This window comes from Tenrec ecaudatus, chromosome 1 (genome assembly GCF_050624435.1).
Source record: "Tenrec ecaudatus isolate mTenEca1 chromosome 1, mTenEca1.hap1, whole genome shotgun sequence".
Classification (NCBI taxonomy): domain Eukaryota; kingdom Metazoa; phylum Chordata; class Mammalia; order Afrosoricida; family Tenrecidae; genus Tenrec; species Tenrec ecaudatus.
The window spans coordinates 249318219-249345437 of NC_134530.1; the positions used below are offsets into that span (position 1 = coordinate 249318219).

General features: G+C 43.6%; 1 pseudogene; it reads left to right on the plus strand.

Annotated features, from left to right (window-relative positions):
• The first annotated feature begins 364 nt into the window (after positions 1 to 364).
• The window catches only part of LOC142440067 (eukaryotic translation initiation factor 5A-2 pseudogene), a 36184-nt pseudogene continuing 9329 nt past the window's right edge, over positions 365 to 27219 (plus strand).

The following is a 27219-nucleotide window of genomic DNA, read 5'->3' on the forward strand; positions in this document are numbered from 1 at the left end:
TCTTGTGTAGATGGTATCTCCTACTGACTGGTGTCCTCACAGTGGTGGAACAAAGAAATTCTGGCCCACCTGGTTTGTTTGTTTTTTTGCCAGGCCTGTGCTTGCATATCTGCAAAGAGAAAAACCTCTTTAGAGTTAGCTTCACAGCTTTATACCATGCAAGAGATTCATCTATTTTCCTTCCCCAGCCCCCAATAGCCTCCCATAACAAACAGCCTCACCCTCACTCTTACCCCAGATGGGGTAGGGTATGGGCGGGGGGGGGGGGGCTGAAGAACCTGTGAAGCACCCACTACTGACCTCTCTGCCTGTGAGGCTACGGGAGATTCAGCTCCGTTGCCCAGTGCCGCGGCAGGGCTGAAAGATGGCCAACTCCAGCAGTAAGACACCACCACTGCATTCCATGGCCCAGAACAGCTTGGCCAAGAGCATCTTTGATACGCCTGTGAGGAAACTGCAGCGGTGGCTGGATAAGGGTCAATTTGGGTTATTCAAGTACGTACCATGTTTGAAGGTGATTTCATGCAAGTCACATGAAGAAGCGATGTAGTGGACACCCGTAACCATGACCAAATCGTGACCGTGGCTATCATTTGCTCCGGTCCTTCCTGATGCCATGCTGCTGGCCCAGCTAGCCTCGGGACGGGATGACTTATGACAGGCCCCCAAGGGAAAAAGCTGCAAGGCTCACCAGGCTCCTGCCCTGGAAATGTATGAAGCTCTTGAGTCAGGACAGATGGGAGGACGTTTCCCAGACACTGCTGCCACGTACAGCTCTGCAGGGAAAGGTTACTTCATCTGTCAAACAAACAACAAGCAAGTGACCTCACTGCCGTCCAGGCCACGTTCACAGCATCCCTCTAGGACAAGGTAGAACTGCACCATGAATTTCTAAGACGGCAACTTTTTTTTTTTCTTAACACTGTTGTGGCTTTATTCAAGATAGTTACACAAAGGTATTAGTCAAAAAGTTCTGAAGGAGAGATTCTTGAGGAACTTAACACAATATACACACACTGCCATACAAAGAGCATAAAAACAGCACCCCAAACCTCTACAACATATAAAACATACCGTTATTTCTTTGCATGAAACATTACCCACAAAGTGAAGTTTTAAAAGTTATCTGGTGGTTCTAAGTGTAATCTTCCAACCAATGAACTCTGTTTTGATTGCACAATAAGATGATTGATAAGAAAGTCAACATATAGATTTATTTAGTTAGTGTTTTTAAACATTTTATTGGGGGCTCGTACAACTCTTATCACAATCCATATATACAACTTCTTGCAAGAGTCGAAAGTGGCTTCTTTACCCTAGCTCCATCTATTGGGAGAGGCTAATTTACCTCATCTTCTCACAAGTGGGCCGTGGCAGGTGTACCTTGGACACAAACTGTACTTGAAGCTCAACCTCCAGGGATCAACGCAGTACCAGGAGTATCCAGTTCTTCTCTGAGGTGCCTGGGCTTACCTCCTCTGCTTTTGTTAGTGGGGAGACAATAGAACATACCCCACAAAAACCTACCTGAAACCCAATACCTACAGCGTGGGCCACATTCATGGAAGCACCACTGCAGGTGCCATGAATCAGTGGGCAGGCCCACAGGGCAGAAGTAAGGCCATGTCAGGAGCAGCCACCAAGGACTCCAGAGGGAGACACAAATGTGGTGTCGCTACTGTGGGCTCCCCAAACAACATCACGATGGCTGTGGCATAGATTACACACATACACACACACACACACACACACACACAGCTCTGATGTGAACAGAGATTTGAGGGAAGGGAGCAAGAAGTTGGGGTGGAGGGAAAAGAGAGCACAGGTCAACTGGAGGGGCTTCCAAGTCCACCTGAGAGACAGAGCCAAACATCTAGCTGCTCAGTAGCTGGTAGGAGAAGGGCTGAGGCCACAGAAAGGAGAAGAGGCACGTGGCTCCGAGAGGCAGCACGCTCGCCACTGCTCACAAACGGAAGCCATTCACCTGTCCATCAAGAGGTCAAGTGCCACCAGAAGACCAGCTGCCTCTGTTCTTTCTTCATGAGTGTCAAAGGCAGCCTGATCTGGACACTAGTGGGGTCAAGGTCAGGCTGACTAGGAGACCAGGGGCTTTGCACTATGGAGGGGGTAGCCACTGTGGCAGAGAGTGGAAGTCATCGCGGAGAGCATCAGGAGTGGAGACAGGGACCTTAGAAACACATGAGCCAGAGCCGGGTCTGTAGCATAGGGAAAGATCCCAAAGTTGTATCTTTACAACTTTCCTGAAGTTTAAAGGGATAAATAAAAAGGACAAATCCGGGCAGGATACTGTGCTTGTGCTTTAATTTCCATGTCCCACAGCCTGGTAGTAACATCACTGTCGAATCTGTGCTATCAACTCTACTTCTGACTGAAAGCCCAATGTCCCATCAGCGTGGGCCCCACCTCAAATCCATTCAGAGCCAGCAAGAGTGTCCTCCATCCCGTCTCAACCCCTTACTGGCATGGCTCCCAGAGGTTATGGCGAGAGTCACAAATTGTGAGTTGGGAAGCTCCATTACCACCTCTTTCCTGCAAACTGACTTTTCCCTGAAGGTTTCTATGGAACAGTCCATTCTGTCCAAGAAGATTCATTACCACGAGGGCATCTATGGAGGAAGAGGGGACTCATTGCCCTCGGGCATCTATGGGAGGCAGAGGGTGCCGCAGCATTGGTTGGTGATCAGAACGGAGCATACTGTTTGTTTCCCGAGGCTGCTAAAACAGTGCACCAAGTAGCTGGCATTCAGAATGAATTTACTTTCTCATGGTTCTGGAGGTTCACAGTCCAAATCACTGTGTGGGCCAGCCACAGTCCTTTTGAAGTCCAGGGACAAACCCTTTCTTATCTCGCTCTTACTTTCGGGTAGTCCCAGGTGTTCCGCCTTCACGTGGCCATCTGAAATACTTAGGACCCAGTGCTATTCCCCTGCGGCATGTTAACTGATAGTGTCTTGAACGACCTTTCCCAAATAGCCATGGTTACAGGTACAAGGGAATAGGACTTCAACATGTTGGAGAACAAATGAACAAAATTTAAACAAATGAACACAACTGAAAACAAATTACTTGACTCACAGGGTGTGGAAGAACCAAGACACGACCTAAGGAACATCCCGGATGGCAGACTTCTTCTTCTTCACCACCATTATGCAACGCTACTACAATTTCCCCTTGATCAGCAGGAGCAAGCAAGCCTGCATCGCACCATACAATGATACCCTCTTGCCTGTTGATCCAGAAGCACGAGGAATCCCAAGTGGTCAGGAGCATTCTTAGCTTCCAGCAGTGTATCTCCAGGTGGAAGTGTATCAGCAGTGTATCTCCAGGTGGAAGTAATTCCTTCTGCAGACCCAAGGCCTCCAGATCCCGAGGACAGAGGGCTGCAGAGGCAGGAAGCAAGAACGTGGCAAGTGAGTCAATAGGAGTCATAATGAACGGTGCCATCACCATCTCCATCCCATGTTTTCTGGCCCTGCGAATGCTGGCTTTTGGAGAAACAGCACCATGTATTGGATGCTGGCCTGAAGCATATACAACCTCCCGGAGAACATGGTCCCAACCTTGCAAGTTGGTTCCACTAAGCTGGCACAGTAATTGTGTCTTCAGAAGTTCCTTCCATTGTTCTACCAAGCCAGCTGCTTCACGATGACGAGGGAACATGGTAAGATCAGTGGTTCCATGAACATGGGCCCATTGCCACATTCCATTTTCTGAGACATGAGTCCCTTGATCTGAGGCGATGCTGTGTAGAATACCATCTTAGATGAGGCATTCTGTAAGTCCGTGAGCGGGAGTTTTGGCAGAAGCATTGCATGCAGGGAAAGCAAATCCATATCCAGAGTGTCTACGACAGTAAAACAAAACGCTGCTCTTGCCTGGAAGGAAATGGTCTAATGTAAGCAACCTGCCACCAGGGTGTTGGTTGATTCCCTCAAGGAATGGTCCCTTATCTTGGAGAGGTGCTGGTCTCTGCTGCTGGCAGATTGGGCACTCAGCAGTCGCAGTAGCCAAATCGACTTTGGGGAGTGGAAGTCTGCGTTGCTGAGCCCTGCCATCCTGCCCACTTTGCTCATTCACCCACTGGGTAAGGACGGGGGTGACCGGGGAACGAGGCTGACTGGTTTCCACAGAACGTGTCTCCTACCCACGTGACTGTGAAAGTCCTCCTCTGCAGAGGCAACCCTCAAACACTGACTGTGTGAGCATTCATACGAGGCAAATATCTTCATTTATTTTGGCCCAATTTGGAGAGGTCTCTCTACACACCTCACCCACACCTCCTTGTCAATCATATTCCTTTCCCAATTGTGTTCCTTTCAAGTCCCCGACCATCTAGTCAAGCTACTGGCCACAGCCCATGAATCAATATTCAATGGCACATTTGGCTATTTCTCCTTCCAAGCAAACTAAACACCTAGGTATACTGCTTGAAGTTCTGTCCATTGGGAGGATGTCCCTTCGCCACTCTCCTTTCCTTTCACCACAGGCTCTAGAAAGGGGTTGTAGTGCTGCTGCTGCTGTCCACTCTTGGACAGGTACCTACCTACTGTGCAGAACCACCAGTAAAGCATGTGGTACCTACCTATTGTGCAGAACCACCAGTAAAGCATGTGGTACCTACCTATTGTGCAGAACCACCAGTAAAGCATGTGGTACCTACCTACTGTGCAGAACCACCAGTAAAGCATGTGGCACCTACCTACTGTGCAGAACCACCAGTACAACATGTGACACCTACCTACTGTGCAGAACCACCAGTACAGCATGTGACACCTACCTACTGTGCAGAACCACCAGTAAAAGCATGCATTACTTTTCCCCCCTCAGTGAACTGATCGTAAGGAACTCCCCATGGGGCCAGAAGTGCAGATTGGGAGAAAGCTGGTACTGACAGGCATCCATAGGCTCTGGGGCTCATCCTTGTGCAGTTTCCTTGTCCCTGCAGGTCCTGCTCTTTATCTTGGACACACCACTTCAGTTTAATAATTGAGTGCTGCTGTGCACATCCAACTTTGAGACTGTGGGTCAGACAACACCCAGTTCATAATAGGCCGTTCGGGTTACAGGGTGACTTGGCTCATTGTGAGGTGGTAAATCTCCATTAAGGCCCAGTATCAGCCCCAAAGCTGTGCTTCCAAAGGGGAGTCGTTTCAGAGGATGGCAGAGCTTTGTTCTCAAATCCTAAGGGTCAGCACTGTGATTAACCAATTGGAACATGCCAAAGACTTTAAGCTGCATCTCTACCTGCCCCTGACACACTTCAAGCACCACTGGATCGGGGGCTCATATGGTCCAAGCGGCAGAGCAGCTTGCATGACAGCCTGAACTTATTGAAGAACCTTCTCTTGTTCTGGGGCCCACGCAAAGCTGGCAGCTGTTTGACACTTGATATATAGGCCAGAGCAGCACACCCCAATGAGGGATGTGTTGCCTCCCAAACCAAAGAGGCCCACTGTGGTGGTTACATAATCTGTCAACTTGCAAAGGGGTGGACTCTAGCCTGTCAATCAGGTCATAGCCAATGAGGTCACTGTGTGGGCATGGTCTTTTCCTGAGGATTCTGGGAACTTTTGTCATCCTCCTGGAGGTGGCACACACTCTCTCTGTGAGACAATCCTGTTGACAAATCCCATGGAGCTATGTTGATGGAGCCAGAGTCCTGAGCTGGAGGAGCCATGTGGAGACCCACGCCAGCATTGGGATGTTTCCATCGCCACCAAATTCACAAGACTTTCTACCCACTGATCTGTGACCTTCTTGCATTTGGTGTCATTGCATGTGTTGCGTGAGTCTGAAGAGGAGTTTATAGACTGGTATTGGACATATGGGCTAACATCGGACTTAAGGACTTGATCTGGACTGGTCTGGGATGTTTTCTTAACATACAATTATTCTTTAGATAAAGCTCTTTCTAATACACATATTATTATGTGTATTATATATGACACATATATATGAGTGTCTATGAATTTGTTTCTCTATTCAACCCAGATTAATATGCCTACCCAAAGTTGTGCCTCCTTAGTTGTGGGAGTGGCCAGATAACAATAATTTATCTTTTATTGCAGTAGGGTTATGTCTCACACCACTAGACCCCTAGAAATTTCACTGAGATGGAAGATGACTGAATTTTTGTTGGGTTAATTTCCCACCCTCTAGCATACAGATGTTGCACCAATAAGTCTAAAGTTATTGATATTTCTTCCTTACTAGATTCAGTCAACATAAAGTCATAAATGTAATAGACCAGTGTGACATTTTGTGGAAGATAAAGGTGATCAAAGTCCTTGTGGACTAAATTATGGCACAGTCTTGGGGAGTTGACGTAATTCTGAGGGAGAGCTATAGAAGTATATTGTTGCCCTTGCCACTCAAAAACCAAACTCACTGCTATTGAGCCAATTCTGACTCATGGTGACTCTATAGGCAAACTGCTTCTGGTGGTCCTTTGAAACTGGAATTGATAAAAAGGCATTGGTCAGGTCAATAGCCAGATACCAGGGGAGTATTAATTTGCTTAAGTGATGAAACTTTATCTGGATTAGTAGCTGTAATTGGAGGCACTACCTGGTTAAATTTATAGTCACCTATTGTCACCAAGGTCCATCTGGTTTCTGCACAGGCCAAATAGGTGAGTTAAATGGGTATGTGGTGGGAATCTCACCCATGGCTCCTTCAAGTCCTGAAGGTGGCACTAATCTTGGCAATCCCTCCAGGACGGCGGTGTTGCTTTGGCCTTACTACTTTCCTATGCAGAGGCCGTTCTCGTGGCTTCCACTGGGCTTTCCTCCCACAACAGCCCTTAGTCCACAGTTCAGGAATTCAATATGGGGGTTCTTCCAGTTGCTACCTGTATCTATTCCAATCATTCATTCTGGAACTGGGGAAATTAGTACAGGCTGGGTTTGGGGACCCATTGGACCCAGTGACAGATGAACATGAGCTAAAACTCCATTAATAACTTGATCTCCATAGGGTATCCCTTTGACTGGTGGGCCTTCAAAACATTTTGAGTTACCTGAGATTAACGTCAACTCAGAAATAGTGTTCAGTAATCCCTGAAAATTGTAATTATTTCTTTTTCCCCAATACGCAGTCCCTCTTGTGAATGGCCAAGGATCTCATTAGGGAAGACTAGGAGAGGGACTTACAGTATAAATCGCTGGTGGTGTAGTGTACCCTTCCTCAAAAGGACCCAGCCTTCCCTTCATTCAAGGGGTGATGGGTTTGTAAGCTGGCTCAAGTCTGGGAATTGATTAAAGGGTGGTGACTCTCTATGTTGGAGATCCAAGTTAGACTACCGTTGACCTGATTTAGGAATTTTCTGCTTGTGTAGGCCAAATAAATATTTAGTATATGTACTCATGTATAAGCCGAATTTTTCAACACATCGTTTATGCAGTTTTTGCGGTAAAATTAGGTGGGTTGGCTGATATTCAGGTCAGCTTATACTCAAGTATATACAGTAGTAGACTAGCTTATATTCACGTATATAGAGTAGATTTGCTTATACTCATGTATATACAGTAGTAGATTTGCTTATACTCACGTATATACAGTAGTAGATTAGCTTATACTCATGTATATACAGTAGTAGATTTGCTTATACTCACGTATATACAGTAGTAGATTAGCTTATACTCATGTATATACAGTAGTAGATTTGCTTATACTCAAGTATATACAGTAGTAGATTTGCCATTTATTTCACTCATAGGACCCCCTGTTTAAGTAGCCAACTCCATACAAGTCAGGCTATTCTGGTTACTACCTTGACTCTTTTCATAACCAGGCCCACCTTGCCTCTGTCACTGAGGGCAACTTGGCCCCTAGACCCACAGGGCCCAATCAACCTCACTGCAAGCAAGTGTCTTAATTCACTGAGGGCAGCTCTTACTCTCAAACCTCAAACAAACTCACTGCCAGCGAGTTGATGTCAACTCAAAGAGAGCCTGTAGGACAGGGTAGAAATGCACCCATGAGTTTCCGAGACTGTATTTGCTTAGGAGAGTAGAAAGCCCCCTCTTTCTCCCATGGAGTGGCTGGTGGTTTTGAACGGTTGACCTTGAAGATCACAGCCCAAAGTGTAACCTCGGTGCCCCTAGGGTTCCTTAGTGTCAAACCTCACTTCCCAAAAAATATCAATCACAGGACCTTTGAGAGATGCTGGGGCTCCCTTCACACATTTGTTTCTTACTGTTTTGGTAAAAGGTATGTCTTTTGGGCACTCACTTTGTGAGGCTGTGGTTCTATCCGGATGAAGCCACTCGAACATGTCAATTTCCCTAAGCCTTTGGGTGCCTATCATATACAGAGGTAGGTCTGGGACCTCAAGCTGATTTAGCAAAGGCCATCCTGCAACCCATACTTCAGCAAGCCAATCAAATAAACCATTAGATCATCGCTGAACATCTCGAGCTGAAACATGGAATGAAAAATCTGTACTTCGTGGGCCAATATTCATACATTCAGACTGATCCAAGCTTATCTTCCTTGCACCATTATCCCACACTCTTAAAAAATAATTTTATCGAGGGCTCATATAGCTCTTGTCACAATATACACACGCATCCATCGTGTCAAGCACATTTGTACATTTGTTGCCACCATCATTTTCCAAACATTTTCTTTCGACTTGAGCCCTCGGTATCAACTCTTCCTTTTCCCCTTGTTCCCTGAATCTCCCTCCCTCATGAACCCTTGATAATTTATAAATTACTTCTCCATGTCTTACACTGTCTGATGTCTCCCCACACCCACTTTTCTGTTGTCCATCTCCCTGGGAGTAGGCTATATGTAGATCATTGTGATCGGTTCCCCTTTCCTCTCCTACCTTCCCCTTCCCCTCCTGGTGTCACTATTCTTATTACTGATCCTGAGGGGTTTATCTGACCTGGCTTCCCTGTGTTTCCAGCTTTTATACATATAAGACATGCTCTGGTCTTGCTGGATTTGTAAGGTAGAATTGGGGTCATGATAGTTGGGGAGAGGAAACCTTCAAAAACTAGAGGAAAGTTGTATGTTTCATCATTGCTATTCTGTACTCTGACTGGCTCTTTTCTTCATTGTGAGCCTTCTGGAAGAGGATGTCCAATTGTCCACAGATGGGCTTTGGGTCTCCACTCTGCACTCCCCCTCATTCAGATTGATATGATTTTTTTTTGTTCTGGGTCTTTGGTGCCTGATAACTGATCCCATGGACACCTCGTAGTCACACAGGCTGGTGTGCTTCTTCCATGTGGACTTTGTTGCTTCTCAGCTATGTGGCTGCTTGTTTATCTTCAAGTCTTTAAGACCCTAGACACTATATCTTTTGATAGCCAACACCATCAACTTTCTTCACCACATTTGCTTATGCACCCATTTTGTCTTCAGCAATCATGTCAGGAATGTGAGCATTACAGAATGCCAGGTTATTAGAATCAAGTGTTCTTGCATTGAGGGAGTACTTGAGTAGAGGCCTAATGTGTGTCTGCTACCTTAATATTCAACATATAAATATGTTATATATAAAATATATTACAAATAGATATATGATATCTATTTCCCTATTATTATAGATAAATACATTTATATATGTATATGCCTATATTTAGACCTTTATAAATGTCTTTTGCTTCCTAGTTCTTTCCTCTGTTTCCTTTTGCTTTCCTCTTGTCCCACTATCATGATCAGCCTTCATTAGGGTTTCAGTAATTCCTCTTGGCTGTATTGCCTTTGATCAAGCCCTACCAGGCCTCCTATACCCTCCTCGCCATTGATTTTAGATCACTTGTTGTTCCTTTGTCCCTGGGTTGGTTAACACCACTCTTCCTTTCTTCTGCCTTCCCCTCTCCCATGCTCCCTCCGAACCATTAGTCCCATTGTTTATCCTGCATATCTTATCTAGATAGACATGCAGACACAGTAATAAGCACAAAACAAGACAGCAAAAGGAAATAACAAAAGAAAACAAAAACAAAACAAGAAAAACCAAAGACAAAAAAAGAATAAATTGTCCTAGGTCTGTTTTTTGACCTTTAGGAGTGTTTTCCGGTTGAGTCTGATGGAATGCCACACACCCCCTGGCCCCAAAGCCTATGTTTGGTATTCCCCAGGGACTGTGTTGCTTTGCTCCCCTTGCTGTTCTGTTGCATGCACTTAGCGTTTCCCCCAGGTGTGGTGGGTCAGATCGGGCACAATTCCCCACACTGAACCTCCAGTGTTGTTGTGGGAAACAGAAGGATTTCTCCCAAGTTGTCTCCCCCAAATATATGCCAAACTCAGTTGCTTGCGAATGACTATACACTTAGAGGTCATCAGAAGTAGATCAGGGGGGTTAGTCTCCCTAAGGGTTATCAGTCCTCTAGAGCAAGCAGTCACCACTGTTTATCCCACAACAAGTAAGATCCACTCCCTTCTGATAAGGATAGTAGTTGACTGTTTCCTTATAGGAGACCCCAGAGAAGTCAAACCCACCCAAGGGTGGCCACGGTTAGGCTGCCATCATGAATCTAGGGTCCTCCCCTTCCTATCATGTGTATAGCCCTAGATCATCCCCTTCCTGTTACACCTATGCCCATTGTATATCCCCTTCCTGTAATGTGTATGCCTATGGTACTGCACCTTCCTGTGTCGTGCGGTTACCTGAAATCATGCTCCCCAGAAGTAGATATAACCCTTGGTTAGCAATAAATGGGGTCCTCCAGCCTCCTGCCAGGTCTCCAGCTGGCTGCCAGGTTCCTGCCCCATCTTACCTCGGCCCATGCTGTATGCGCACCTGGCTGGTAAGATCATGGCCATCCAGGAGGTGAGCATGCTACTATGAACTGTGTCTGACTCCATTAGTTGACTCTCTCTTCTATCTCTAATGCTCTCTATGACTATATTATAATATATATATATCTCAACTGTACAATTGTGCCTACTGAACCCATGATTAGTGGTGCTGCATGTTGTCCCTTGTAGAGCTATGGGTCAATGGAAGGACATAGTGTCTCGTGGTGGGACCAGCCCTATGATCCCATTTGGCTGTTCAGAGTAGGAATATCGTCCTTGGGCTTGGTGGGCTAGAATGTGTTCCACTCTCTCTCTTTCCCTCTTCGTTTGCTCCTGTGTGCTCTGATCAGGTACACCCCTCTCCCTGAGGTATAGCTTCAGTGCTGTCCTCTGAAGTGAATTCTTCTGGGGTGGGTTTATTTCTGAAAAATTTCCAGGTATTACCTGCTCCATGACACCCCCAGCCTCCCTCTGGTCCTAAGGGCACAGAAAATCATCTTTTACTCATGGTTCTTCCCTGCATCTCGGTCCTCCTGGTGCAGGTAGATCTCAATCACAGCCTCTTCCATGGCCTGGTGGTGCATTAATTTCCTGTCTCATTTCACTATTTCCTCCTGGGCATAGGGATTGGGTCTATAGCCTGACACAGTTGTCTGCCACACAGAGGAGGCCAATGAATGTTTGCTGAACGAATCTTTCAAACACCTAACCATTTGTGAACTCTGCTACCTGCTATACCAAAATCCTGGCCAAATTTTGTTAAATAAAATTGTCTTCTTAAGACTTTCTGCACCTCTTCATTGCTGCTCCATACTACATTCATTAGTAACTGATGAAACAAAGCTTAAAGCAAGGGTCTTAAGCTGCCCAACTTCTACTCTGAGTGTGTGTGTGCACGAATGTGGAAATTCTCCTTAAAGCCATTATGCCACTTAATTTTTGACAACAATTAAGATATAAAGATGCAGGTAGTCTTCTGATTTCAGTATACTTATTAGATAAGTATGGTGAAATGATGCAACCCTGATGCACACCTTTAGGTATCCCCCTTGTTCTTTTTGAATGACGTCTCTTGGTCTCTGTACAGGTATCATCTGCGTGCTATTGGAATTCCCATTCTTCTCGATGCCATCCATAGTTTGCTATGACCTACACAGTCAACATTTTTTTCATTATTATTGTAGCCCCTAGACTAAAGAATAAAAATAAAATCATATTATATGATAATGGAATAGAATAGTCCATGTGGAATGCTTAATCATGCTCAGGCCACAGATGTGCTCAATTAATATTCAAAACCCAAACCAAACTCACTGTCATGGAGTTTATTCTGGCTCATAGTGACCCATAGGAAAGGGTAGAACTTCCCCTGTGGATTTCTGAGACTGTAACTTTTTATAGGAGTAGAAAGCCTCTTCTTTCTCTCTTGGAGCAGCTGGTGGCTTTGAAGTGGTAACCTTGCAGTCAGCAACCCAATGTGTCACCACCACACCACCAGAGCTCCTCTAGTCATTATCTTTCCAAAACAATTATTTGTGGGCACAGTCCCACTCACCTTTCCACTGTTCAGTTTGCATACTTATTTATATATATTCAAAACCCAAAACTAAACAGAAACCAAACTCACTGCCATTGAGTTGTTGCTGACTCCTGGTGACCCTACAGGACAGGGTAGAACTGCCCCTGCGAGTTTCTGAGACTGTAACTCTTTATGGGAGTCGAAAGCCCATCTTTCTCCCTCTGAGCAACTCGTAGTTTCAAACTGCCGACCTTGTGGGTCACAGGTCAATGCATATGCCACCACGGCCCCTTCTATGTATCCACACATAGGTTGTTGTTATTACTGTCATTATAGGATTGGACATGTGACAGTAATTTCCTTTCTTGCCTTTACTCTTGTGCTGCACCAAGGTTAATTTGGTGCTGACTCCCCCCTACTGCACAATGCTTTTCACTTTACCAAATGTAACATCGCGCTACCTTTAGTTAGTGATTTACCCTTTCTTCCCCACCCTTGGTAATATTTACAAATATTTACTCCTGTGCGTAAACCAATTCTTGTCTTTTTTTTTACAGTAGAGGTCTTATATAATATTTGCCCTTTTGTGATTGACCAGAATTGGGGTCATGAGAGTGGGGGGAGTGGGGAGAGGAAACATTAAAGAACTAGAGGAAAGTTATATATTTCATTGTGCACCCTGACTGGCTTGTCTCTTCCTTGTGACCCTTCTGTAAGGGAATGTCCAATTGTCTACAGCTGGGCTTTGGGTCTTCACTTCACCCTCCCCCTCATTCACAATGATATGATTTTTTATTCTGGGTCTTTGATGCCTGATACATGATCCCTCATGAACACACATGCTGATGTGCTTCTTCCATGGGGACTTTGTTGTTTCTCAGCTAGATGGCCGCTTGTTTATTTTCAAGTCTTTAGGGCCTAGTGTGTCATGGCTCTTATATCCTGGGGATCAATACCTAGTAGGATTGATATTTAAATTTATAATTTATATTTAAATTTATAATTTTAAAGAAAGTGATGAATCATTTTCTATAATGGTTGCATCATTTTATAGCCCCATCAGCAGTCTATGAGGGCTCCAATCTCTCCACATCAATACCAACATTTGTTGTTTTGTTTTGCTCTTTAATTTTGCTATTAATGTGGACATCAGATAGGTATCTCATTGCTTTGGGGCTACTGTATTATCATTGATAGTAACCACAATAAGTAGCATGTAATTATCTATTTAAGTGAAGTTTTATGTTAAACAATTGATATGTTTTAAAACTAATTTTAGCTAGCATACAGGAAAAACTTCAGCTGGGGAAAAAAAATCTGTTTTGACACTTGAAAAGCCTCTGGCAAACTTTGCACGAAGTTACCTCCTATAACCACACGGGGGCACTCCTTACTTACCTTTAAAATGCTCCACACAAATCATGTAATGCCGTAAACAGCCTACGAAATTCATTGTGCTTAAACCATGAAACCTGTGAAAACTGGAGCCTGTGTGAGATTGAAGCCTGTCAAAGACAGACAACGAAAATATTTTTCACTAAATAGAGTGATAGAAAATTGGTGCCTGTGTCCTGTCGAAGGTGGAAAAAGTGTGAAACCCAGAAACAAGTGGATGTCTCCCGGAGTTCCTGTTCCCACAGGCTTGACTGTATATTCTTAACTAAATATTTTAATAATTTAGTAGGAAGGTTCGAAATGATTACTATTGATCTCAAACAGTAGAATGGAAGAAAAATGATCAGCTTGACGTTGGAACCATAGCAAATTCAGCAACCTCTGCAGCTTCTCGCTTAGAATGAAAAGATTAGCATGTGTGCTCAAGGCAACCCAACAGTGGGTGTGAGACCAAACCAAGTCCAGCCAGCCACTGAAACAGCCCTTCCCAGGAATCCAGCCGTAAGCTTCCTTAATATTCTTCAGACCAAGACGAAGCATATATGATGTATCAAGGTAAGAAAGGAAATGACAGCTTTAACTGGCAGGAGGTGCGCTTAAGCAACGACTCATGTTCATGGAGGAACTGTCATATTTAAGCTGCCGAAATCCATGGCTTTCAACTTGTTCCGAACAGATCCCCTTCAATGGGAGGTTGCTTAAACGTTGCTCAGTCTTTCCAGGCAGACGCTCTTTACCAGATTGCACAGAAAAGAATCGACACCGTCATTGGAAAGTCTCAGACCTTCTGGGAAGGAGGAAGCAGAAGCTTGTCGGAGATAAAATCACCCAGGGGACTGAGCACTCTAACCCAGATGCATCCCGGGGGGTTGTTGTTAGTCAGGGTGAGTTTTTCTGGAGTCCATAGGACATAGATCTTGCACCAAGGCTGTGATCGTGTATCCCACAGGTTAGTCAGCTCAAGGAGAGGATGCTTGAAGCAAAAACCTGGCATTTATTTTGCTTTGAAACAACTGGAAGATATCAGTAAGACTCAGTTATTCATGCTCTCGATGCATATTTATGGAGCATCTATGACAGTAACTAGAACAATATGTCATGTGAATGATCCCAGCCAACATGTATGTAGCCCTTAGTATGTGTTTACTACTCTTACACAAACTTTGTAAATATTAACCTGCTTCAGTCTGGGATATAGATATAATGATATTTTTCTCACTTTGCAGATGAGAAACTGATGCAGAGAAAAAATGTGCTGAATGACAGAAAGCGATTAAGAAACGGACATTTGATTAAAATGTAAGGAGTGATGAACTATCTGGAGGAAAAACAACGGGACCGACAGTTCTGGGGGGACTTGGGGTGGGGGGGTAGGGGAGGTAAGGAAGTGGTGTTAACAAACCCAGGGACAAGGGAAAAACATGGGACCCCAAATGGTAGAGAAGGGGGAGTGGCAGGCCTGGTGGGAAATGATCAAGGGTAAGGTTGCTTAGAGAAGAGGTATACTCTAGCCCAGGTGGCGATGAAGCATGATAGTAGGGCAGGAGGAAAGTCAAGGGAGATGGAGGAAAGAGCTAGGAGTCAAAGGGCATTCATGGAGGTCTAGACAAAGACATGTACATGCAAATATATATAGGAGGATGGGGAAATAGATCTATGTGTCTATATTTATAGGTCAAGTATTAAGGTGGCGGAAGGACCTTGGGCCTCTACTCAAACACTCCCTCAATGCATGAATACCTTCTTTTATTAAATTGGAACTCTATGATGCTCACTCTCCCGACACAATGGCTGGAGCCAAAGTGGGTGAACAAGTAAATGTGGTGAAGAAAGCTGATGGTGCCCGGCTATCAAAAGAGATAGTGACTGGGGTCTTAAAGGCTTGAAGATAAACAAGCAGCCATCTAGCTCAGAAGCAACAAAGTCCACATGGAAGAACACACCAGCCTGTGTGATCGAGTGGTCCCAAAGGGATCAGTTACCAGGCATCAAAGAACAAAAAATCATATCATTGACTGCATACCTCCACGATAGGACCGCTGAAGACAAATGGGTGCATAAGCAAATGTGGTGAAGAAAGATGATGGTGCCCGGCTATCAAAAGAGATAGTGTCTGGGGTCTTAAAGGCTTGAAGGTGAACAAGCAGCCATCTAGCTCAGAAGCAAATAAGCCCACATGGAAGAAGCACACCGGCCAGTGCGATCACGAGGTGCCCAAGGGACCAGGTATAAGCCATCATGCAAAAAAAAAAAAAGATATAAGTGTGTGTATGTATGTGTATATATGTGTATATGTATGTATATATATGTATATATATATCATATTAAATGAAGGGGAAGTGCAGAGTGGAGACCCAAGGCCCAAGTGTCGACCAATGGAGATCCCCTCATAGAGGGGTTTAGGAGAGGAGATGGGTTAATTAGGGTGTGAGGTAGTATCGATGAAGAACACAGCTTTCCCCCGGATCCTGGATGCTTCCTCCCCCCAACTACCATGATCCGAATTCTACCTTGCAGGGCTGGATAGGACAGAGGCTGTACACTGGTGCATATGAGGGTTGGAGGTACAGGGAATCCAGGGCGGATGATACCTTCAGGACCAAGGGTGTGAGGGACGATGCTGGGAGAGTGGAGGGTGAGTGGGTTGGAAAGGGGGAACTGATTACAAGGATCCACATGTGACCTCTTCCCTGGGAGAGAGGGACAGCAGAGAAGGGGGGAAGGGAGACTCCGGATAGGGCAAGATATGACAAAACAACGATGTATAAATTACCAAGGGCATATGAGGGAGGGGGGAATGGGGAGGGAGGGGGAATAAAAAATGAGGACCTAAGCAAGGGGCTTAAGTGGAGAGAAAATGCCTTGAGAATGATTGGGGCAGGGAATGTATGGATGTGCTTTATACAATTGATGTATGTATATGTATGGATTGTGGTAAGAGTTGTATGTGTCCCTAATAAAATGTAAAAGAAGAAAAGAGAAAAAAATGATTAGGGCAAAGACTGTACAGATGTGCTTTATACAATTGATGTATGTATATGTATGAACTGTGAAACGAATTGTATGAGCCCCAATAAATTGTTAAAATTAAAAATACACCTGATGCAAGGGGCTTAGGTGAAGAGCAAATGCCTTGAGAGTGATTGGGACAGGGAGTGTCTGGGTGTGCTTTGTACAATTGATGTATGTATATGTATGGATTGTGGTAAGAGTTGTTGGAGTCCCTAATAAAATGTAAAAGAAGAAAAAAAAAAAAAGAAAATGATTAGGGCAAAATATGTACAGATGTGCTTTATACAATTGATGTATGTCTATGTATGGATTGTGATAAGTGTTGTATGAGCCCCTAATAAAATGTTTAAAAAAAAAATTAAAAATACAAAAAAAACAAAAAACAAAAAAAAATGTAAGGAGTCTACATTCCTGTGTGAATGTGTCATATATGGAAAAAAAATGATTCCAACAAACCAAAATCACTACCAACAAGTCGATGTTTACTCATAGAAACAAGGTAGAATGTCCCTGTGGGTCTCTAAAATTCTAGCTCTTTACAGGAGTAGAAAACCCCATCCCTTCTCTCAGGACAGAGAAAAAAATTAGCATTCACAAATCAGTTAACAAGCAAGAAATGATTGTGCCTCATTAAAAAATATTTTACTGGGGGTTCATATAACTCTTATCACAATCCATACATACATCCATTGTGTCAAGCACATTTATACATTTGTTGCCGTCATCATTCTCAAAACATTTTCTTTCTACTTGGGCCCTTGGTACCAGCTCTTCATTTCTTCCCCCTCCCTCCCTTATGAATCCTTGAAAATTTATAAGTTATTATTATTTTTTATGTCTTACACTGACCGATGTCTCGGTTATATGTAGATCATTGTGATCAGTTCCCTCTTTCTGCCCACTTTCCCCTTCCCTTCCTGGTATCGCTACTCTTATTATTGGTCCTGAGGGGTTTATCTGTCCTGGATTCCCCGTGTTTCCAGTTCTTATCTGTACCTGTGTGCATGCTTTGGTCTAGCTGGATTTATAAGGTAGAATTGGAGTCATAATAGTGGTGTGGGGTGGTGGGGAGGAAGTATTAAAGAATTAGAGGAAAGTTGCATGTTTCATCGGTGCTATACTGCACTCTGACTGGCTCATCTCTTCCTTGTGACTATTCTGTAAGAGGATGTCCAATTGTGATCATGCCTCCTCATTCTAAGAACAATTAGTTCTTATGACATGGCTCTGAATGATGCTCTCCCCATGAATGGATCACCGAAGATATAGGTGCTACAGTGAAGTGTAATCAAGAGACTAGATGGTGTCCTGCTATTAGAAAGAATAGTGTAAAGACTATTTTCAAACAAGCAGCCATCTTTTTTTTTGTGAGTGAGTGAGTGAGTGAGAGAGTGAGTGAGTGAGAGTGAGTGAGTGAGAGAGTGAGTGAGTGAGAGAGTGAGTGAGTGAGATAGTCAGTGAGTGAGTGAGAGAGTAAGAGAGTGAGTGAGTGAGAGTAAGAGAGTGAGTGAGTGAGAGAGTGAGTGAGTGAGAGAGTGAGAGAGTGAGTGAGTGAGAGTAAGAGAGTGAGTGAGATAGTGAGTGAGTGAGAGAGTGAGTCATTGAGTGAGTGAGAGAGTGAGAGAGTGAGTGAGTGAGTCAGTGAGTGAGTGAGTGAGCGAGTGAGTCAGTGAGTGAGTGAGAGAGTGAGTGAGTGAGTGAGTGAGAGAGTGAGTCATTGAGTGAGTGAGAGAGTGAGTGAGTGAGAGAGTGAGTGAGTCAGTGAGTGAGTGAGCAAGTGAGTGAGATAGTGAGTGAGAGAGTGAGTGAGTGAGTCAGTAAGTGAGTGAGTGAGAGAGAGAGTGAGTGAGAGTGAGTCAGTGAGTGAGTGAGAGAGTGAGAGAGTGAGAGAGTGAGTCATTGAGTGAGTGAGAGAGTGAGTTAGTGAGAGAGTGAGTCATTGAGTGAGTGAGAGAGTGAGTGAGATAGTGAGTGAGAGAGTGAGTGAGTGAGTCAGTGAGTGAGTGAGTGAGAGAGAGTGAGTGAGTGAGTCAGTGAGTGAGTGAGTGAGAGAGAGTGAGTGAATGAGTCAGTAAGTGAGTGAGTGAGTGAGTGAGAGTGAGTGAGTGAGTGAGTGAGAGAGTGAGAGAGTGAGTGAGATAATCAGTGAGTGAGTGAGTGAGAGAGTGAGTGAGTGAGATAGTCAGTGAGTGAGTGAGAGAGTGAATCATTGAGTGAGTGAGAGAGTGAGTGAGATAGTGAGTGAGAGAGTGAGTGAGTCAGTGAGTGAGTGAGAGAGAGTGAGTGAGTGAGTCAGTAAGTGAGTGAGTGAGAGAGAGAGTGAGTGAGTGAGAGTGAGTCAGTGAGTGAGTGAGAGAGTGAGAGAGTGAGTGAGTGAGTGAGTGAGAGAGTGAGAGAGTGAGTCATTGAGTGAGTGAGAGAGTGAGAGAGTGAGTGAGTGAGTCAGTGAGTGAGTGAGTGAGCGAGTGAGTCAGTGAGTGAGTGAGAGAGTGAGTGAGTGAGTGAGTGAGAGAGTGAGTCATTGAGTGAGTGAGAGAGTGAGTGAGTGAGAGAGTGAGTGAGTCAGTGAGTGAGTGAGTGAGATAGTGAGTGAGAGAGTGAGTGAGTGAGTCAGTAAGTGAGTGAGTGAGAGAGAGAGTGAGTGAGAGTGAGTCAGTGAGTGAGTGAGAGAGTGAGAGAGTGAGTGAGTGAGTGAGTGAGAGAGTGAGAGAGTGAGTCATTGAGTGAGTTAGTGAGAGAGTGAGTCATTGAGTGAGTGAGAGAGTGAGTGAGATAGTGAGTGAGATAGTGAGTGAGAGAGTGAGTGAGTGAGTCAGTGAGTGAGTGAGTGAGAGTGAGTGAGTGAGTCAGTGAGTGAGTGAGTGAGAGAGAGTGAGTGAGTCAGTAAGTGAGTGAGTGAGAGAGTGAGTGAGTGAGAGTGAGTCAGTCAGTGAGTGAGAAAGTGAGTGAGATAATCAGTGAGTGAGTGAGTGAGAGAGTGAGTGAGTGAGATAGTGAGTGAGTGAGAGAGTGAGTCATTGAGTGAGTGAGAGAGTGAGTGAGATAGTGAGTGAGAGAGTGAGTGAGTGAGAGAGTGAGTCATTGAGTGAGTGAGAGAGTGAGTCATTGAGTGAGTGAGAGAGTGAGTGAGTGAGAGAGTGAGTGAGTCAGTGAGTGAGTGAGCGAGTGAGTCAGTGAGTGAGTGAGAGAGTGAGTGAGATAATCAGTGAGTGAGTGAGTGAGAGAGTGAGTGAGTGAGATAGTCAGTGAGTGAGTGAGAGAGTGAGAGAGTGAGTCATTGAGTGAGTGAGAGAGTGAGTGAGATAGTGAGTGAGTGAGTGAGAGAGTGAGTCATTGAGTGAGTGAGAGAGTGAGAGAGTGAGTCATTGAGTGAGTGAGAGAGTGAGTGAGTGAGAGAGTGAGTGAGTCAGTGAGTGAGTGAGCGAGTGAGTCAGTGAGTGAGTGAGAGAGTGAGAGAGTGAGTCATTGAGTGAGTGAGTGAGATAGTGAGTGAGAGAGTGAGTGAGTGAGTGAGTCAGTGAGTGAGTGAGTGAGAGTGAGTGAGTGAGTCAGTAAGTGAGTGAGAGAGAGAGTGAGAGAGTGAGTCATTGAGTGAGTGAGAGAGTGAGTGAGATAGTGAGTGAGAGAGTGAGTGAGTGAGTCAGTGAGTGAGTGAGTGAGAGAGAGAGTGAGTGAGTCAGTGAGTGAGTGAGAGAGTGAGTTTGTGAGTGAGAGAGTGAGTCAGTGAGTGAGTGAGTGAGAGTGAGTCAGTGAGTGAGTGAGAGAGTGAGTGAGAGAGTGAGTGAGTGAGTCATTGAGTGAGTGAGAGAGTGAGAGAGTGAGTGAGATAGTGAGTGAGTGAGAGAGTGAGTGAGAGAGAGAGTGAGAGAGTAAGTGAGTGAGAGAGTGAGTGAGTGAGAGTGAGTGTGTGAGTGAATGAGTGAGTGAGTGAGAGAGTCACAAGCAGCCATCTAAGTGAGATGTACACATGAAAGAAGCACACAGCCTGTGTGATCCAAGGATAATAAATAATATAATCCAAATCTTAAGGAGGGAATGGTATCAGAACTTAAATGATGAGCACCTGGTTTGCAGAAGGCTAGGGTCCATGCACGGATTTGCCTCTGATGAGTCCTCTCTGATCACGTCGAGGGAGGTGAGTAGCGCTGCTAGCCGACAGAGAGCATTGTAAAGCCAATGTGGCAGATGGAGTTAGGTCAAAATGCCACATCTTATCATTTGATCTCCTTTTGGACCCATTTTAAAGCTGTTTCAGTTAAAAAAAGAAGTGAAGGGGTGATACATGTGGATTAAGCCCCTAGGAATTCCCTCTGCCTGTGGGTCAGGGATGTGAAAGCCTAGCTAACATGCAGACTGCTTTGGAAATTGACTTGTTACAGATATATTTAGGTTAAAATTCAGCACCCTAGTATCTGATTTCCTTTATGATCCATTTAAATGTATTCTCGTTTTCAAACTTTTCTGCTTTCTTTTCTATTGAGGCTTGTATCTGTTTTACTTTGCTATTGCTGTTAGTTTTGTTTAATGCTTTTCTGATTATGAAATCCAGGAGTGGTAAATCTATATAGAGAGTAACTGAATTAATGGTTCTTTGGGGGGGGGGGGAAAGGGAGGTGGGAGGAAATGGGGAGCTGATAACAATGAGTACAAGATTGAAGAAAATGTTCTAAAATTGATTGTGGTGGTGATTATCCTCCTTGATGTGACTGAACTATTGAATTGCATATGTGAATTTCATACCAATAAAACGATGGAAAACAATGATGGTGCTGCAACATTTGACTTGGCATCCAGTCCCAAGGGTTGCCTTTACACCTAACTTTCTCTGGCCCTGGATTTATGTCTAAATGCCTTCCTTAATCAAAAACCTTCTCCGAAGAATAGCAGTAACTAGCGTGTGAAAGTGAGGTGCAGGGCTTCTTACCTGGCACACTACGGACGTTAGGGGTGGGATAACTGCTATGGGTGTTGGGTGTTTGGCAGCAAGTATTTTGTTTTCTTTTCACAAGATGCCAGTAGTGCCTCTCAGTTGTGACAAACCACGTGACTCCCGGCCTCCGAGTCAATGGTGACTCACAGTGACCTTATGGGACGGGATAGAACGGCCGCGTGAATTTCCGACAACGCAACTCTTTCTGGGCGCAGAAGCCTTGCCTTGCTCTCTTGGAGTGGCTTGTGGTTTCAAACACCGACCTTGCAGTTTGTAGCCCAACTCGTAACCGCCCTGCTGCTGGGGGCTCCTAAATCACAGGAAGACATTGCTCGATGTCCCTGAGGGGAGGACTCTGGTTGAAAATCACTGGGTTAGATCTTTCCTTGGTACAGATTCGTTTTCCTGACTTGGTCATCAATGGGGATTGCTCTCACATAGTGTATATGCTTCCAGCTTGTCAATGACTATAAGCAGAAGAACAACGTTTATACTCATATAAGCAGCATGGGTGTGTCCTCTTTGTATAGATTCCACCAGCGTGAAGAAAGGGCGGGAGGTGAATTATGAATCATAGTGACTACTGAGGAATACATGGAGTCATTGCTAACATTTTCCCTCGGGGCTGGTACAGTATTTAAAAGTATAAATTTATATTAATATTTAAGTTCCAAGAAGAGCTTTGTGACAGTTTGACTTTGAAATAGCTTTTGTGACAAAAGAAAAATAAATCTTTAAGTTCAGTATTCTCATCAGTGCGAATAGACAATAATTCTTGGTTATTTTCTTACCTGCACCATTCAACACCCCCTCTAACCCCCCACAATACAACTCAAACTTGCTGCTCTTGAGTCAATTCTGACTCCATATGTTACACAGTAGAACTGCTCCATAGAGATTTTTTGGTTGTAATTTTTATGGAAGCAGATCACCTGTCTTTTCATCTGTAGCACCACTGGGTGGATGTAAACCACAGTGTTATGTAAGTCACCAGAGTGTTAGGCAGGGTTGTCTAGAGGAACAGAACCAGGATCCTTATGAATATATATATATATATATATATATATATATATATATATATATATATATATATATATACACATACATACACACACACACACAGCACAAAGGAATAAAACAACTAATTAGTCCACAGAGGGCTCAGTTCAACTCACTTCTGTGAAACAGTTAATGTACCAGAAGCCCTTCAACTCATGAGGGCTGCTGGGTCCAAGGTCAAGGGAGCAGACAGCTGAGTCTTCCCTCAGGCAATACAGGCAGTCCCACATCAGGGTGGGCCATCAACAGTCAGCAGGTTAGGAGCTTAGCGAGGCAGGTCCTGATGGGATAACGAACTCAAGCAATGCAAACCGGAAACTCAGAGAAGGCAGAGAAAAGGGATTCCCCAGAGGATTTCTGCGAGTCCCCAAAGGCCTCCAATGGGTCTTCAAATAGGTCAAATGAAAATGGGTCTCTTGCACCAAAAGAGTTCCCTGAGGACATCATCTGGACTCTAGAATGTTGAAGCCAATCTCAAATGGACCATCACGATGGCTTCCACCTCCACCGTTTCATCTTTCTTTGCACGATTTGTCAAAGATATCCCCATTTTTAGCGTCTGATAACACTTCATATGACTCAGCTATTTGAATTTTCTCTCTACTTCCTACTTATTCTCAGGAGTTCTATCAAGATCCCACTTTAGGGCCAATTCACGATATGCTTCCTAGAATATGCTTGGGTGAGGCGGATGTGTCTCTGCCAAGGCCGAACTTCATGGTGATCCACCATGTTTAACAGATCGCTGGAACAAGTCCTGGGGAGGCTGGCAGCCAGTGCAGAGGAGAGGCTGGGCTGTGGGGCCCACAGGCTTCTCTCAGGCTTGACAAGACTGGTTGGTGGTTGGTAGCCATTCACCATTCACTGTGAGCTTTCCTTTTTTCTGGGCTAGCACGCTTTTGTGGTGGGTGGAGGAATTTTTTGGAATGATCTGTTCAATTTCTCTTTTGCATGGGTCCGCTAAAAATGTGCTTCAGCGTCTGCTTAAGTAGGTAATGTGTTTGTAGAAATTAGTTCATTTGAAAAGTTATTGGGGTATAATTCTTCATATTATCCTGTTATTACCCTTTTTAATCCAATTGGTTCTGTTGTGATGTTGCCTCTTTATTTCTTAATCATATTATTTGCATGTTTTTCTTTCTTAGATTTGCCAGAGGCTTATTGGTTTTGTTAATCCTTCCAAAGAACTAACTTCTTGTCTTGCCAATTCTATTGTTTTTGGTTTCATTTATTTCTGCTGTAATATTTATTATTTCCTTGATTTTTGTTCTTTTGTCATTTTTTGTGTGTATATTTATTGCTATAAACTGCCCTCTGAGCACTACCTTTTCTGTGTCCCAAAAGTTTTGGTATGTTGTGTTTTCATTCTCATTTGATTGAAGGATATATATATATATATATATATATATATATATATATAGCAGTGTCTAAGCACTTTCCAAGTATTTATTTTCTCTTTTGATTTTCCTGTTGTTGACCTTTAATTTTATAGTATTGTGATCTGGAAAGATCCTTTGTAGTGTTTTGATTTAAAAAATGTACTGAAACTTGCTTTGTGGCCTAGCATATTATCTATGCTAGATAATATTCCTATGTGTCCTGGAGACATATTTATATTGTTCTCTTGTTGGGTGGAGTAGCCTGTGTGTGTTTATGAGGTCAAGTTGGTTGATGGTGTTGTTTAGTTTTTTTGTTGAGTTTCTTTCTTGTTGTTCTATCCTTTATTGAAAGTGGTGTATTAAAGTCTCCTACTATTATTCTGGGGTTGTTTAATTCTTTCTTCAAACCGTGTGTATTATTTTGTGGAACAAAGAAGACAGGCATCACCACACATATCCAAAAAACATAGCAAATTACAATGAATTCATACTTATAATTTAATAGTTCAATCACATCAAGAAGAGTTGTCCAATGATCACCACAATCTGTTTTAGAACATTTTCATCAATCTTGTACTCATTGTCATTAGCTCCCCATTTCCCTCCAGCTTCCCCTGCTGTACCTCAAGTAACCATTAATCCAGTTACTGTCACTATAAATTTACATATCCTGGATTTCATATGCAGAAAAACATTAAAAATAAACAAACAACAATAACAAAAAACTCACAAGAATAAGCACAGATAAAAACCTGAATAGAAAAGAAAACAGAAAACATTAAAAATTAGAACAAATTGAAATGGGCCATAAGGGTGATCAAATAGTAGGGTGCTAAGTTTTAACCTAACAATATCTACAACAATTCATCTTCCAATGCACTCTGCATGTTAGCAAGGTTCTTCACATCCCTGGTCCATGGTCAGAGGGGGGACTAATTCACATGTATTTCCCCTTCACTTAAAAAAAAACAAAACAACCCAAATGGAAACAGCTTTAAAATGGGGCTAACAGGAGATCAATGTAAGATATTACGTTTTGACCTAAGTACATCTGCTATAATTGCCTTTACAATGCTTTCTGTTTGATAACAAAGCTCTTCAGATCCCTCAGCTATGATCAGAGGGGACTCATGAGGCTAAGTCCATGTGAGGACCCTGCAAATGGATTTTGGCCTTCCTTCCACTGTCATCCAAAACCTTCTGCAAACCAGGTGGTCACAATTGAAGGTTTGATACCAAATCCACTTTAGATTTGGATTATGCTATTTACAATTCTTAGAGCACAAAGGCTGCCGTACTTTTCCATGTGGACTTAGCAGATGCTTCACTTAGATGATGGCTGCTTGTTTGAAAAGACCCCAGACAATATTCTTTATGATAGCTGGGCACCATCTAGTTTCTTCACCACACATTGCTATAGCACTCCTATCTTCAGTGATCTCTTCATGAAAGCAAAGATCAAGCAGGGTCATATCATACAAACTAATTGTTCTTAGATTTGGGCTAGAATTAAGTGCAGGCCTCAAATCCAATCACGCATCTATGCTTTATCCATGTCTCTGTTCACCTTAGAGACAACATTGACATTTTATGCCAGAGAACATTATCAATCACCCTTCACTGCATTAAGTCGATATTGACTTATAGTGACCCTACAGGGCAGGGTAGAACAGTTCCCATGAGTCTCTGAGCCTGAAAATCTTCATAGGAGTAGAAAGCCTCATCCTACCCCCTCAGAGCTGGCTGGTTGTCTTCAATTGCAGACCTTGCAGTCAGATACCCAATGTATAACCACTACATATTGATAGTGTTATTAATTTAGCCAATCGAATAGAATTTAAAACATTATTGAGAAAAAGAAATTATATGAGTGTAGGCCAGCTATGAACTACAATACATGAATTGTTGATTTGTACAGATTAAACTCTTAAGTGACTGTACACTAAGGGGTTAGTAGGACTCATACTTTTTGAAAACTGCATTGAATATATGAAATATGGATTCAACAAACCAGTCCAAATAAAAAATAACATGATGTCCCTGGAGAAGGACATCATGCTCAGTAAAGTGGAGGGGCAGTGAAAGAAAGGAAGGCTCTTAAGGAGATGAACTGACACAGTGGCTGCAATGAGTCCAAGTATAAGAAAAATTGTGAGGATGATATAGGACCAGGCAGTATTTCAAAATTACACTATTACAAGCTCAGAAACTTCCATATGCTTTCTGGGAATGATAAAAGCCATTTTATGAATGCAAATCCCTGGAAGCAAAAGAGATTGCATGTTTTCAAAGTACACTGTGTGTTATGAGATGAGAAGGTCCCGATCCATTATACAAATGACAGAACAATGTGGAGATTTTCCCATTCAAATGCATGCAATTTAAAAAGATTTACTTGGGACAATGAATGTACAAAAGTGCTTTATGAAATTGATGTATGAATGGATTGTGATAAGGGTTGTATGAGCCCCTAATAAAACAATTAAATAAATAAAAGGACAAACAAACAAACAAAAGAGCATTCTGGCTGTAAAAAAAAAAAAGATTCCCTTGGGCCATCTAGCTGAGAAGCAATGAAGTGCACATGGAAGAAGCATACCAGCCTGTGTGATCATGGGGTGTTGATGGGATCAAGTATCAGGCATCAAAGAACAAAAAATCATGACCGTGTGAATGAGGGGGAGTGCAGAGTGGAGACCCACAGCCCATCTGTACACATTTGGACATCCCCTTACAGAAGGGACCTAATGAAGAGATGATCCAGTCAGGGTGCAGTATAGCACCTATGAAACGTACAACTTTCTTCTAGTTCTTTAATGCTTCCTCCCCTTCGCCATCATGACCCTAATCCTACCTTACAAATCTGGCTAGACCAGAGCATGTACAAGGCTACAAATAAGAGCTAGAAACACAGGGAATCCAGGACAGATAAACAAGCCCTCAGGACCAATAATGAGAGTAGCCATACCAGGAGGGTAAAGGGAAAGGGGTGGGGGAAGGGGGAACCCATCACAAGGCTCTACATATAACCCCCTCCCAGGGGGATGGACAACAGAAAAGTGGGTTAAGGGAGACATTAGTCAGTCTAAAAAATGACAAGACAATAATTTATAAATTATTAAGGGTTTATGAGGTAGGGAAGGTTG